General features: G+C 44.9%; 1 non-coding gene across 1 annotated transcript; it reads right to left on the bottom strand.

The window, feature by feature from the left end:
* Nucleotides 1-1,364: 1,364 nt before the first annotated feature.
* Nucleotides 1,365-1,439, bottom strand: Trnas-cga (transfer RNA serine (anticodon CGA)). Its single transcript has one exon. It is a non-coding gene; the product is annotated as a tRNA-Ser (tRNA).
* Nucleotides 1,440-13,767: the final 12,328 nt, after the last annotated feature.

Raw genomic sequence — 13,767 nt, 5'->3', positions numbered from 1 at the left:
CATGTTATCACCCATATAGTGTGCAGTAATCACAATAAAACTTTGATTGTTCGAGGATGTCGAGCCGTCAGTTGTCAGAGCGACTGCTGTCGTCGAATTCAGTTTTCCTCGTAAAATTATCCCGCAGTTGACTGAATAGTTGTGGCAGCAAGCTGGTCGAAAGGGTTTTCCTACTTGGAAGTTGGTAATTGGGGCAGAGCAGGGAAACAAATTTCCTAAATTCTTTGTCTTCCACAATGCTGAAGGGATGGTATCCCTTACAAATCATTTTAAGCAACTCTAAGTCGATTTCTTTGCTTTTATAAATTGGGAGAGGCTTAATAATACTGACAAAATTTGTCAAAGATGACTGTCCTCCTCCTATTGAACCAGGTTCAAAGGTGGAAAATGCAGGCATCCTGATGACCAGATTGTTCGACGATAGTGAATCAACATCAAACTTCCTGGCAGATTAAATCTGTGTGCCCGACCGAGACTCGAACTCGGGACCTTTGCCTTTCGCGGGCAAGTGCTCTACCAACTGAGCTACCGAAGCACGACTCACGCCCGGTACTCACAGCTTTACTTCTGCCAGTACCTCGTCTCCTACCTTCCAAACTTTACAGAAGCTCTCCTGCGAACCTTGCAGAACTAGCACTCCTGAAAGAAAGGATATTGCGGAGACATGGCTTAGCCACAGCCTGGGGGATGTTTCCAGAATGAGATTTTCACTCTGCAGCGGAGTGTGCGCTGATATGAAACTTCCTGGCAGATTAAATCTGTGTGCCCGACCGAGACTCGAACTCGGGACCTTTGCCTTTCGCGGGCAAGTGCTCTACCAACTGAGCTACCGAAGCACGACTCACGCCCGGTACTCACAGCTTTACTTCTGCCAGTACCTCGTCTCCTACCTTCCAAACTTTACAGAAGCTCTCCTGCGAACCTTGCAGAACTAGCACTCCTGAAAGAAAGGATATTGCGGAGACATGGCTTAGCCACAGCCTGGGGGATGTTTCCAGAATGAGATTTTCACTCTGCAGCGGAGTGTGCGCTGATATGAAACTTCCTGGCAGATTAAATCTGTGTGCCCGACCGAGACTCGAACTCGGGACCTTTGCCTTTCGCGGGCAAGTGCTCTACCAACTGAGCTACCGAAGCACGACTCACGCCCGGTACTCACAGCTTTACTTCTGCCAGTACCTCGTCTCCTACCTTCCAAACTTTACAGAAGCTCTCCTGCGAACCTTGCAGAACTAGCACTCCTGAAAGAAAGGATATTGCGGAGACATGGCTTAGCCACAGCCTGGGGGATGTTTCCAGAATGAGATTTTCACTCTGCAGCGGAGTGTGCGCTGATATGAAACTTCCTGGCAGATTAAATCTGTGTGCCCGACCGAGATTCGAACTCGGGACCTTTGCCTTTCGCGGGCAAGTGCTCTACCAACTGAGCTACCGAAGCACGACTCACGCCCGGTACTCACAGCTTTACTTCTGCCAGTACCTCGTCTCCTACCTTCCAAACTTTACAGAAGCTCTCCTGCGAACCTTGCAGAACTAGCACTCCTGAAAGAAAGGATATTGCGGAGACATGGCTTAGCCACAGCCTGGGGGATGTTTCCAGAATGAGATTTTCACTCTGCAGCGGAGTGTGCGCTGATATGAAACTTCCTGGCAGATTAAATCTGTGTGCCCGACCGAGACTCGAACTCGGGACCTTTGCCTTTCGCGGGCAAGTGCTCTACCAACTGAGCTACCGAAGCACGACTCACGCCCGGTACTCACAGCTTTACTTCTGCCAGTACCTCGTCTCCTACCTTCCAAACTTTACAGAAGCTCTCCTGCGAACCTTGCAGAACTAGCACTCCTGAAAGAAAGGATATTGCGGAGACATGGCTTAGCCACAGCCTGGGGGATGTTTCCAGAATGAGATTTTCACTCTGCAGCGGAGTGTGCGCTGATATGAAACTTCCTGGCAGATTAAATCTGTGTGCCCGACCGAGACTCGAACTCGGGACCTTTGCCTTTCGCGGGCAAGTGCTCTACCAACTGAGCTACCGAAGCACGACTCACGCCCGGTACTCACAGCTTTACTTCTGCCAGTACCTCGTCTCCTACCTTCCAAACTTTACAGAAGCTCTCCTGCGAACCTTGCAGAACTAGCACTCCTGAAAGAAAGGATATTGCGGAGACATGGCTTAGCCACAGCCTGGGGGATGTTTCCAGAATGAGATTTTCACTCTGCAGCGGAGTGTGCGCTGATATGAAACTTCCTGGCAGATTAAATCTGTGTGCCCGACCGAGACTCGAACTCGGGACCTTTGCCTTTCGCGGGCAAGTGCTCTACCAACTGAGCTACCGAAGCACGACTCACGCCCGGTACTCACAGCTTTACTTCTGCCAGTACCTCCTACCTTCGAGTCTCGGTCGGGCACACAGATTTAATCTGCCAGGAAGTTTCATATCAGCGCACACTCCGCTGCAGAGTGAAAATCTCATTCTGGAAACATCCCCCAGGCTGTGGCTAAGCCATGTCTCCGCAATATCCTTTCTTTCAGGAGTGCTAGTTCTGCAAGGTTCGCAGGAGAGCTTCTGTAAAGTTTGGAAGGTAGGAGACGAGGTACTGGCAGAAGTAAAGCTGTGAGTACCGGGCGTGAGTCGTGCTTCGGTAGCTCAGTTGGTAGAGCACTTGCCCGCGAAAGGCAAAGGTCCCGAGTTCGAGTCTCGGTCGGGCACACAGATTTAATCTGCCAGGAAGTTTCATATCAGCGCACACTCCGCTGCAGAGTGAAAATCTCATTCTGGAAACATCCCCCAGGCTGTGGCTAAGCCATGTCTCCGCAATATCCTTTCTTTCAGGAGTGCTAGTTCTGCAAGGTTCGCAGGAGAGCTTCTGTAAAGTTTGGAAGGTAGGAGACGAGGTACTGGCAGAAGTAAAGCTGTGAGTACCGGGCGTGAGTCGTGCTTCGGTAGCTCAGTTGGTAGAGCACTTGCCCGCGAAAGGCAAAGGTCCCGAGTTCGAGTCTCGGTCGGGCACACAGATTTAATCTGCCAGGAAGTTTCATATCAGCGCACACTCCGCTGCAGAGTGAAAATCTCATTCTGGAAACATCCCCCAGGCTGTGGCTAAGCCATGTCTCCGCAATATCCTTTCTTTCAGGAGTGCTAGTTCTGCAAGGTTCGCAGGAGAGCTTCTGTAAAGTTTGGAAGGTAGGAGACGAGGTACTGGCAGAAGTAAAGCTGTGAGTACCGGGCGTGAGTCGTGCTTCGGTAGCTCAGTTGGTAGAGCACTTGCCCGCGAAAGGCAAAGGTCCCGAGTTCGAGTCTCGGTCGGGCACACAGATTTAATCTGCCAGGAAGTTTCATATCAGCGCACACTCCGCTGCAGAGTGAAAATCTCATTCGTGAATCAACATCGTTGACAGATTCGCTCACAGAGGCTGAGGAGGTAGAGGCTGGGGTGAATCGCTGGCAAGACGCAGTTGACGTCGCAGCACTTGTTTCTGTAGATGTTGACGATGGAGACCTAGATCGAAAATCCGTCCTCTCCAGTGGCACTGTGGGGTGTTTCTTTATAAGATGCGTTTTTGAATTAGCCATGGAGCCTCCAGCAATACTGTTGATGGCTTTGCAATTTTTGCATTCTCCTCTATCCACCTCTATTTTCTTGTAGTGATACCACAATACAGACGTTGAAAATCTTGGCATCAGTAATATTATAATAATTTCATTACTAATTTGCCCTAAAACGTTACCTTGCATAGTTTTAAAGAGAATCTCTGTATGCATTGTACAAATCATTCGTCGTCGTCGTGGTCTTCAGTCCTGAGACTGGTTTGATGCAGCTCTCCATGCTACTCTATCCTGTGCAAGCTTCTTCATCTCCCAGTACCTACTGCAACCTACATCCTTCTGAATCTGCTTAGTGTATTCATCTCTTGGTCTCCCCCTACGATTTTTATCCTCCACGCTGCCCTCCAATACTTAATTGGTGATCCCTTGATGCCTCAGAACATGTCCTACCAACCGATCCCTTCTTCTGGTCAAGTTGTGCCACAAACATCTCTTCTCCCCAATCCTATTCAATACTTCCTCATTAGTTATGTGATCTACACATCTAATCTTCAGCATTCTTCTGTAGCACCACATTTCAGAAGCTTCTATTCTCTTCTTGTCCAAACTATTTATCGTCCATGTCTCACTTCCATACATGGCTACACTCCATACAAATACTTTCAGAAATGACTTCCTGACACTTAAATCTATACTCGATGTTAACAAATTTTTCTTCTTCAGAAATGCTTTCCTTGCCATTGACAGTCTACATTTTATATCCTCTCTACTTCGACCATCATCAGTTATTTTGCTCCCCAAATAGCAAAACTCCTTTACTACTTTAAGTGTCTCATTTCCTAATCTAATACCCTCAACATCACCCGACTTAATTTGACTACATTCCATTATCCTCGTTTTGCTTTTGTTGATGTTCATCTTATATCCTCCCTTCAAGACACCATCCATTCCGTTCAACTGCTCTTCCAAGTCCTTTGCTGTCTCTGACAGAATTACAATGTCATCGGCGAACCTCAAAATTTTTATTTCTTCTCCATGGATTTTGACACCTACTCCGAAATTTTCTTTTGTTTCCTTTACTGCTTGCTCAATATACAGATTGAATAACTGCTTCCCTTTCATGTCCCTCGACTCTTATAACTGCCATCTGGTTTCTGTACAAATTGTAAATAGCCTTTCGCTCCCTGTATTTTACCCCTGCCACCTTTAGAATTTGAAAGAGAGTATTCCAATCAACATTGTTAAAAGCTTTCTCTAAGTCTACAAATGCTAGAAACGTAGGTTTGCCTTTCTTTAATCTTTCTTGTAAGATAAGTCGTAAGGTCAGTATTGCCTCACGTGTTCCAGTATTTCTACGGAATCCAAACTGATCTTCCCCGAGGACGGCTTCTACTACTTTTTCCATTCGTCTGTAAAGAATTCGTGTTAGTATTTTGCAGCTGTGCTTATTAAACTGATTGTTCGGTAATTTTCACATCTGTCAACACCTGCTTTCTTTGGGATTGGAATTATTATATTCTTCTTGAAGTCTGAGGGTATTTCGCCTGTTTCATACATCTTGCTCACCAGATGGTAGAGTTTTGTCAGCACTGGCTCTCCCAAGGCCGTCAGTAGTTCCAATGGAATGTTGTCTACTCCGGGGGCCTTGTTTCGACTTAGGTCTTTCAGTGCTCTGTCAAACTCTTCACGCAGTATCATATCTCCCATTTCATCTTCATCTACATCCTCTTCCATTTCCATAATATTGTCCTCAAGTGCATCGCCCTTGTATAGACCCTCTATATACTCCTTCCACCTTTCTGCTTTCCCTTCTTTGCTTAGAACTGGGTTTCCATCTGAGCTCTTGATGTTCATACAAGTGGTTCTCGTATCTCCAAAGGTTTCTTTAATTTTCCTGTAGGCAGTATCTATCTTACCCCTAATGAGATAAGCCTCTACATCCATACATTTGTCCTCTAGCCATCCCTTCTTAGCCATTTTGCACTTCCTGTCAATCTCATTTTTGAGACGTTTGTATTCCTTTTCGCCTGCTTCATTTACTGCATTTTTATATTTTCTCCTTTAATCAATTAAATTCAATATTTCTTCTGTTACCCAAGGATTTCTACTAGCCCTCGTCTTTTTACCTACTTGATTCTCTGTTGCCTTCACTACTTCATTCCTCAAAGCTACCCATTCTTCTTCTACTGTATTTCTTTCCCCCGTTTCTGTCAATTGTTCCCTTATGCTCTCCCTGAAACTCTGTACAACCTCTGGTTCTTTCAGTTTATCCAGGTCCCGTCTCCTTGAATTCCCACCTTTTTGCAGTTTCTTCAGTTTTAATCTACACGTCATAACCAATAGATAGTGGTCAGAGTCCACATCTGCCCCTGAAAATGTCTTACAATTTAAAACCTGGTTCATAAACCTCTGTCTTACCATTATATAATCTATCTGATACCTTTTAGTATCTCCAGGGTTCTTCCATGTATACAACCTTCTATCATGATTCTTAAACCAAGTGTTAGCTATGATTAAGTTGTGCTCTGTGCAAAATTCTACCAGGCGGCTTCCTCTTTCATTTCTTAGCCCCATTCCATATTCACCTACTATGTTTCCTTCTCTCCCTTTTCCTACACTCGAATTCCAGTCACCCACGACTATTAAATTTTCGTCTCCCTCCACTACCTGAATAATTTCTTTTATTTCATCATACATTTCTTCAATTTCTTCATCATCTGCAGAGCTAGTTGGCATATAAACTTGTACTACTGTAGTAGGTGTGGGCTTCGTATCTATCTTGGCCACAATAATGCGTCCACTATGCTGTTTGTAGTAGCTTACCCGCATTCCTATTCATTATTAAACCTACTCCTGCATTACCCCTATTTGACTTTGTGTTTATAACCCTGTAGTCACCTGACCAGAAGTCTTGTTCCTCCTGCCACCGAACTTCACTAATTCCCACTATATCTAACTTTAACCTATCCATTTCCCTTTTTAAATTTTCTAACCTACCTGCCCGATTAAGGGATCTGACACTCCATGCTCCGATCCGTAGAACGCCAGTTTTCTTTCTCCTGATAACATCCTCTTGAGTAGTCCCCGCACGGAGATCCAAATGGGGGACTATTTTACCTCCGGAATATTTTACCCAAGAGGACGCCATCATCATTTAATCATACAGTAAAGCTGCATGCCCTCGGAAAAATTACGGCCGTAGTTTCCCCTTGCTTTCAGCCGTTCGCAGTACCAGCACAGCAAGGCCGTTTTGGTTATTGTTACAAGGCCAGATCAGTCAATCATCCAGACTGTTGCCCCTGCAACTACTGAAAAAGCTGCTGCCCCTCTTCAGGAACCACATGTTTGTCTGGCCTCTCAACAGATACCCCTCCGTTGTGGTTGTACCTACGGTACGGCTATCTGTATCGCTGAGGCACGCAAGCCTCCCCACCAACGGCAAGGTCCATGGTTCATGGGGGGAGGTACAAATCATTACAAACAAATATTGATACATAAAATTACACATGATTAAAATAATTGGAAACTGAATAGCAGGAAATGGTGTTGATAAAGTAAGTGATAAAAGATTCGAAGTATAATTATGGTTGCTCTTATGACAATTTTAAAAGTTATGTTTTCCTTTCTTGGTCTACCAACCCCTCCCTCTCCTTTCCCCAACTGGGCTCCATTCCATGTAGAAACGAGCTGTGACATTTGGGCTCAATGAGATAAGTCCCCTTGACCATAAAAATTTGAAAACCTTTAAAAAATATTAATTCCGTCCAAGTATTACTTCTGCACGACTGCATGATAAATTCATTAATTGCCTGATGTAGACAGATTGTTTACTTAGACTTTCTTAGCTGAATGCGTTTTTCGCATCGCAATATTCGTGACGGGCCAGTGACTACAAGCAGACAAAGATGTTACTCGGTGGCCACATGGTCAAGTAAAGACCAACAGATAGGCCGGCAGGCTCAGCGCGAACGGAAGTACGGAACTAAAACCTGTTTACGACCCAGCACGACCACCCCAGAACACAGTCATCTTTCCTTTTCGAGGGAAGATCTGGCAAGTGCAACATCTTTGTTTTCTGTTCGTTTACGTAAAGTAACTCACATTCGCAGGGGAATTACTCACATTAATTAACTGGCCAGTCGTCTATCAAACCTACATTAATATTTTTCTTTTGCAATTTGCTGGTGTCTACATCACATTGTCTGCGCATCAAACTGCCATACTAACTGTGTGGGAATTGAAGATTTATTTATATAAATCATTACTTACGACACAGGAGCTGAGAAATGGCACACTAAAATCAGAAGCTTTGTATCAGCAACAGCGGCAACTACATAAGGATGCTGGAATATCGTCTTAACTTTATAAGTGAACAGAAAGAAGATGGGGGGAAGGGTTCGGGGATGGAATCAGTTATTTGAGAAAGAACTTCTGAGCGAACAAAGGCAGTCAGGCAGCCATTAATAGACGAGACTGAAACGAATATGAAATTTTACAATTACGTTTTACTGTACTTAATATAAACTTTACACAGATGTATATGAAAATAAAATAAAAGCAAAATCTATTACTAGTTCAATGCTGATAGTTGTGTTTAACGTAATATGGAAATGTTTCAAAGTCACTTCTCTAAGTTTTTCTTTAAAAGTGGAAAATCATGGCCTCTAGCGAAAACGTATCCCGATATAATATTTAACTACATTAAATTTCCTACAAAAAAAAGGCCCTATTCATTTTTTTCTAGCATTAATAGTTTGCATGTAGAGAGCTGGAGAAGAGAACATGAAAAATCTCACGCAACGCGCATGGGATATAGCTCATGTAGTCTTGTAAACCTGTTGGTGGCTGTTTCCCAACTTAATAGACCACAAGTGTCTTTTATAAAATTCTTCGTCTCGACTTCCTCTACACAGCTATGCTACGTTGTAAACAATAATTGTTTACACCCTACATATACTTCACGTTGTTTCTGAGTTCCTAGGCGAAGTAGAGATTTTATGAAAGAATAAATAGTTTTAAAATAAAACGTGGTTTTCTTATCATACTTGCCTCACATGGTTGGTAAAAATTAGGTTTTTATGTTGCATTATTAAAGTTAATGCAGCAATAATAATAATTGAGTTTGCAGTAAAAAAGTTTTTGGATTGAAAGCTCCTTCGGAACAAAAGTTCTTGAGATAATAAGTAAATACGATTTTATGGCAATCTATGTCTTTTCAAATGGAGAGGCACCCCTTTTCCTACTGAGCCAAAATGACCCACAACCCACTTAAGAAACCAAACTAGTAGGTGATGCAAATTGGAAACAACCAAACTTAAAAATAATTAGAGCCTTCCTAAATGTAATATTTTGTATATGAAAGATACACGAAAATCGGTTATATGAATTTTCTTACACTACAAATTAAGCAAATTGTTGAAAGTTAGTTGCTAAATCAAGTCGATGAAATCAAAAAATATATGAATAACAAAAAAAAACTTGCCATGTTATAAGTATGTCTTCCGCTGTTCATCGATATAATGAAGTCAGCTGATATGCTCTTTTGTTACCTGAAAAGACGTACTTATTACATACAACGTAATTTTTATGTAATTTACGTTACTATAAAATACTTTTTAATTACCAGTCATGGACGCTGAATAGCCAGAATCAAGTGCAAGAACACTTTGAAACACATGTAAAATAGGCGAGCGCAGTGAACAAAACGAACAACTGGATACTGAACTAACTAGGAGCAGTAGGCAGTGGAACTGCGTCCGGTGGTCATGCGAAGAACGACGGGTGGGGCCGAGGGAGACCGAGACTGAGACGAGCACGCAACCGAGGCTGGAACGAGAACTGCCGAAGTGACCGCCGCGACCGAAGTGAACTAGTGAACTATGAACCGATCGTTCCAAGTTCCCGGGAACTATAAGTAGAGCACCGCGACCGAAGTGAACTATGAACCGATCGTTCCTCGTTGCCCGGAACTATAAGTAGACCGCCGCGACCGAAGTGAACTATGAAGGACAGTTCCTTGGAATTTGTTCCTCGGTCCTTTCGTTCATCTTCGTGAACCGTTCCTTTGGACCCGTTCGTTCGCGAACTACCCATCTCTAGTCACCACGTAACAAATGGTGATGGCTAAAGGGCCCAATAGGCATCCTAGCTATAATGATCTTGCGACGAGAGGCCAAGTGGAGGTTGGCCAAGCCATTGGGAGAGGTTTGATTTCCAGAGCTTGTTCCCATGAAGAGAAGGCCACTGGCGATGCCAAAGCGACATCATCTGCCAACAGTCAGCAACACAGAGATCATCTGCAGGAATGGAAGATAGCAGGCCAAGGTAGGAGGATTGCAGCCTTGGCAGCAATCTCATTTCCCCATCAGACCAAAGTGCTCAGGAACCAACACGAACATCGCAGTGGCTGCTTCAACAGCGAGCAAGTGGAAGTTTTCTTGGTCCCGCTGCACTAAGGGATAGATTGTGTACAGAACACAGAGGCTCTGAAGAGCACTGAGAGTCAGAGCAGATGAAGCAATTGAAAAGCCTGTGTCGCCAGATGTTTTCCATGATATGATACAGGGCAAAGAGGTCTGTTGTAAAATCAGACACTGTTCTCGAAGCCGATACCAAACACGGTCAGTGCCAAAAACGAAGGCACACCAGACACCACGGTCAATCTCAGAGCCATCGGCGTCAATGAAGGTGTTATCGCAAAGTTGCGTGTGAAGGCTGGGAAACGAGACATAGATCAAATCCAGAGTAATGTCCCTGGGAAATGAATGAAGTCCAAGATGAACACGGGCCACCACACAGTCAATGTGGTGAAGGTTTCACATCCCTCAGCAACATGGCAAGTAGCATAAAGTTAAGCTGCCCGAGCAGTAGCCGAAAGCGGATTCCAGGAGGTAACAGAGAAGAAGGGGAGGACATCACACTGGTATGACAGTAATACTTCAGCAGCTTCTGCGTAGACTCTCAACCAGTTTAGCGTAAAGGGCACCGGCGACCAAACATTTTCCACAATGGTGTATTGTAATAAGACGGTAAAAGGTGGATGGATGTGCAGGTGGACAAATGAAACAGCTACAGTCTAGTTTCGAATGGACAAGGGACTGCTATAGACGAAGGAGTATGGTCCGATCCGCACCCCAGGAAGTACTGTTGAGGATACACAGGACACTGAGGGTCTGGGTACAGTGTGCGGCCAGATAAGACACGTGCGAGAACCGAGAAAGTTTCCTGTCAAGCATGAGCCCCAGGAATTTGGAAGTTTCAGTGAACGGAAGTGCAACAGGCCCAAGATGTGAAGGAATCCATTGCACTGCCAGAAATTCATACAAAAGGTTTTGTCAGTGGAAAAGCAACCCAGATACCTTGAAGATTTGCTCTTTTAAACATTCCTGAAGAAAATGGGACAGACAGCTTGGGAAGCTCCACATGTATAGAGAACAGATACCAGTCCTGCAGCAGGTGTAGTGGGCTTTCTCCAAATCAAGATACACGGCTACTGTCTGGTATTTACACAGAAAACCGTTAGTGACATGGGTTGACAAAGTGAAAAAATGGTCAATTGCAGAACAGCACGCACAAAATCCACATTGGGAAGTATTTAGTACATTATGAACTTGAGTGAGCATACCAGTCGGCCATGAATCATACGTTCCGCCACCTTGCAAAAACAGCTGATGAGAGAAATGGGGCAGTGGTCAGAAGGACTGTGTTAGTCCTTACCGGGTTTAGGTATGGATATATCAGTGGCTTCATACCAGTATCTGGGAAATGTGCCATCTGCCCAAATGCAATTGTACATATGAAGGAGAAAGTGGATGCCCTGAAGAGAAAGGTGCTGCAACATCGGAATGTGAACATTGTATGGCCCTGGGGCAGAAGATCGGGATAAGGTGAGAGCACGATCAAACTCCCTCGTACTAAAGGTGGCACTGTAGCACTCTGATTCCAAGAGGAGAAGGATATTATCCAAGCCTCCTCCACTCATTTCTGAAGGAAGAAGGCAGGATGATAGTGGGTGGAGCTCAAGCTCCCCACAAAATAGTGACCCAAGATGTTGGAGATAGCAATAGGATCCACAATGACATCATCGGCTACAGTCAGGCCAATAAACAAGGAATGAATCTCAGTTCCAGAGAGCCAACGGAGATTGGCCCACTCGACAGAAGAAGGAGTGAAAATGTAAAAAAGAAATAGGAAACAAAATTCTGCCAACTCTTTTGCTATTCCAAAGAATGTGACGACCCTGTGCCTGCAACTGTTCGTAACGAATTCAGTTCCCCATCGTAGGATGACAGACAACATGTCACCGTGCACAAAACACGTTGTCCACCGGGGGCTGGGATACTACGCTGTAAAGGTGTGCGAGGTATGGAACATTCCTTGGCAGTAAAGATAATGTTCATAAGGTACGCTACCTGGCCATTACAACTGGGGAAATGTTTTTTGAAGGTCACCTAGGAGGAATAACGCCTCCACTTGGCCTTGGCGAGCAGCAAATTGGGTTTACACACAGGTAGTGTAGGAGCCAGCAAACAGATAGTGCGTGCAAAATGGTTGCTAGAGTGAGTTGGAATGGACCACTCAAGATGACAGGCAAGCTGGGCAGTGCACAACGAGAGGTCCAAATGGGAATAGGTGTAAACAGAATCTGAAGGGAACGTGGGTGCTCCAGTGTTAAAACAGATGAGGTTGAGTTGACTGATAGGGTCAGACAAGAGGGAACTTCTCTGACAGGTTCTCGAAGAGCCCCAAAGGGGATGGTGGGCTTTAAAGTCGCCAAGTGGCATAATGAAGAGAGAGCTGACCCATAAGCTGAAATTAGACTGCCCTGGTGGCAGCGAATGACAGAGGGGCGTATACATTACAAAGTGAAAAGGTGAAGCAAGGAAAGAAAATGCGGATTGCAACAACTTGCAGTCGGGTGTTCAGTGAGACAGTTTGGCTGTGGAAGTCATCCTGAATGAGCAGCATGACTCCCCCATGAAATTGAATGTCAGCAGATGGGGGAGAGGCGGGGGGAGGGGGGGGGGGGCGGCAAGGTGGAATGGAAAGAAACCTGAGAGGTTAAAGCACTCGTGAGGACACAATTTTGTTTCCTGGAGGCAGAAAACAACCAGATGCCAGGATCCAAAAGCAGCTGAAATTCCTCCTTGTTGGATCTAATGCCACGAATGTTCCATAGGAGAAGTCATAATGGGGAATGGTAAGTGCAAATGAAGAGCAGTCATCTCAGCAGCTCCCAAGTGCCAGCCTTCAAAGACTCACTGTGATAGGGCACAGAGGCTGGAGGATCCTGTTCCATAAAACCTATGGAGGCGTCTGCAGTCTCCCCGGGTCGGTCTGTGTATTAAAGGGCACAAAAAAAGTAGGCAGTGTGCACCAGTGAAATGGAAGTCGGCTAGGTGGGGGGTATCACACAGTGACACCATTGAAGAGGACCTCCAAGTCAGGGAAAGAGAAGACCGTTTGCCTTTGTTTGATTTCGTAATGCCTTTAAAGTTGACAGATGAAGAGTCAGATGTTTGTTGGCTGGAGGGACGTAAAAAGTCTTTGCAGGAGTGCACCTTTTGTCCTTTCTGGCATGCTGGTTGTGTCGCAGGTGATTTCGCCATGGGTGCAGAGATCTGTTGGCTTGTTGTGCAGCTGTAGGAGGAGGAGACGGGGACGCTAATGTGACACAGGGCAATTTCACAACTGAAGTATTGACTGAGATCACCAGTCTGTGTGGCAATGTCCTTCGCGGAGCGAGGTATAGCAAGAACGGCACTATATGTGCCGGATGGTAAAATGGGCTTTCTAATAGCCAACAACCTGCGAATGACAGGCTAGGATACTTCTTCCTTCACACAGATCTCATGGACGGTCCGCTCATCAAGATACATGGGACACTCAAGGGATAAGGTGACATGGTTACCATTACAATTGATACAGCAGGGAGGAGGAGGCAGGAAATTGCCCTCATGAGCATCTCTACCACAAGTTAACACATTTGGCATGTTTTGACAGGGCATGCGAGTGTGGTTATAGGGTTGATTCTGGTAGCAACGTATCGGGTTCGGAATGTACAGTCAGACCGCTATGACTTCATAGCCTGCCTTAATCTCTGATGGAAGCCCTACTTGATTAAATGTTAGAAAAACAATGTATGTAGTCACTAAATTTGTATCAACTACTTTCATTACCTGATGAATGGCAATGATGCCCTCATCAGAGAGATAATAT

Source organism: Schistocerca cancellata, chromosome 7 (assembly GCF_023864275.1).
Source record: "Schistocerca cancellata isolate TAMUIC-IGC-003103 chromosome 7, iqSchCanc2.1, whole genome shotgun sequence".
Lineage (NCBI taxonomy): Eukaryota > Metazoa > Arthropoda > Insecta > Orthoptera > Acrididae > Schistocerca > Schistocerca cancellata.
This window is presented reverse-complemented; position numbering and strand designations above follow the sequence as displayed.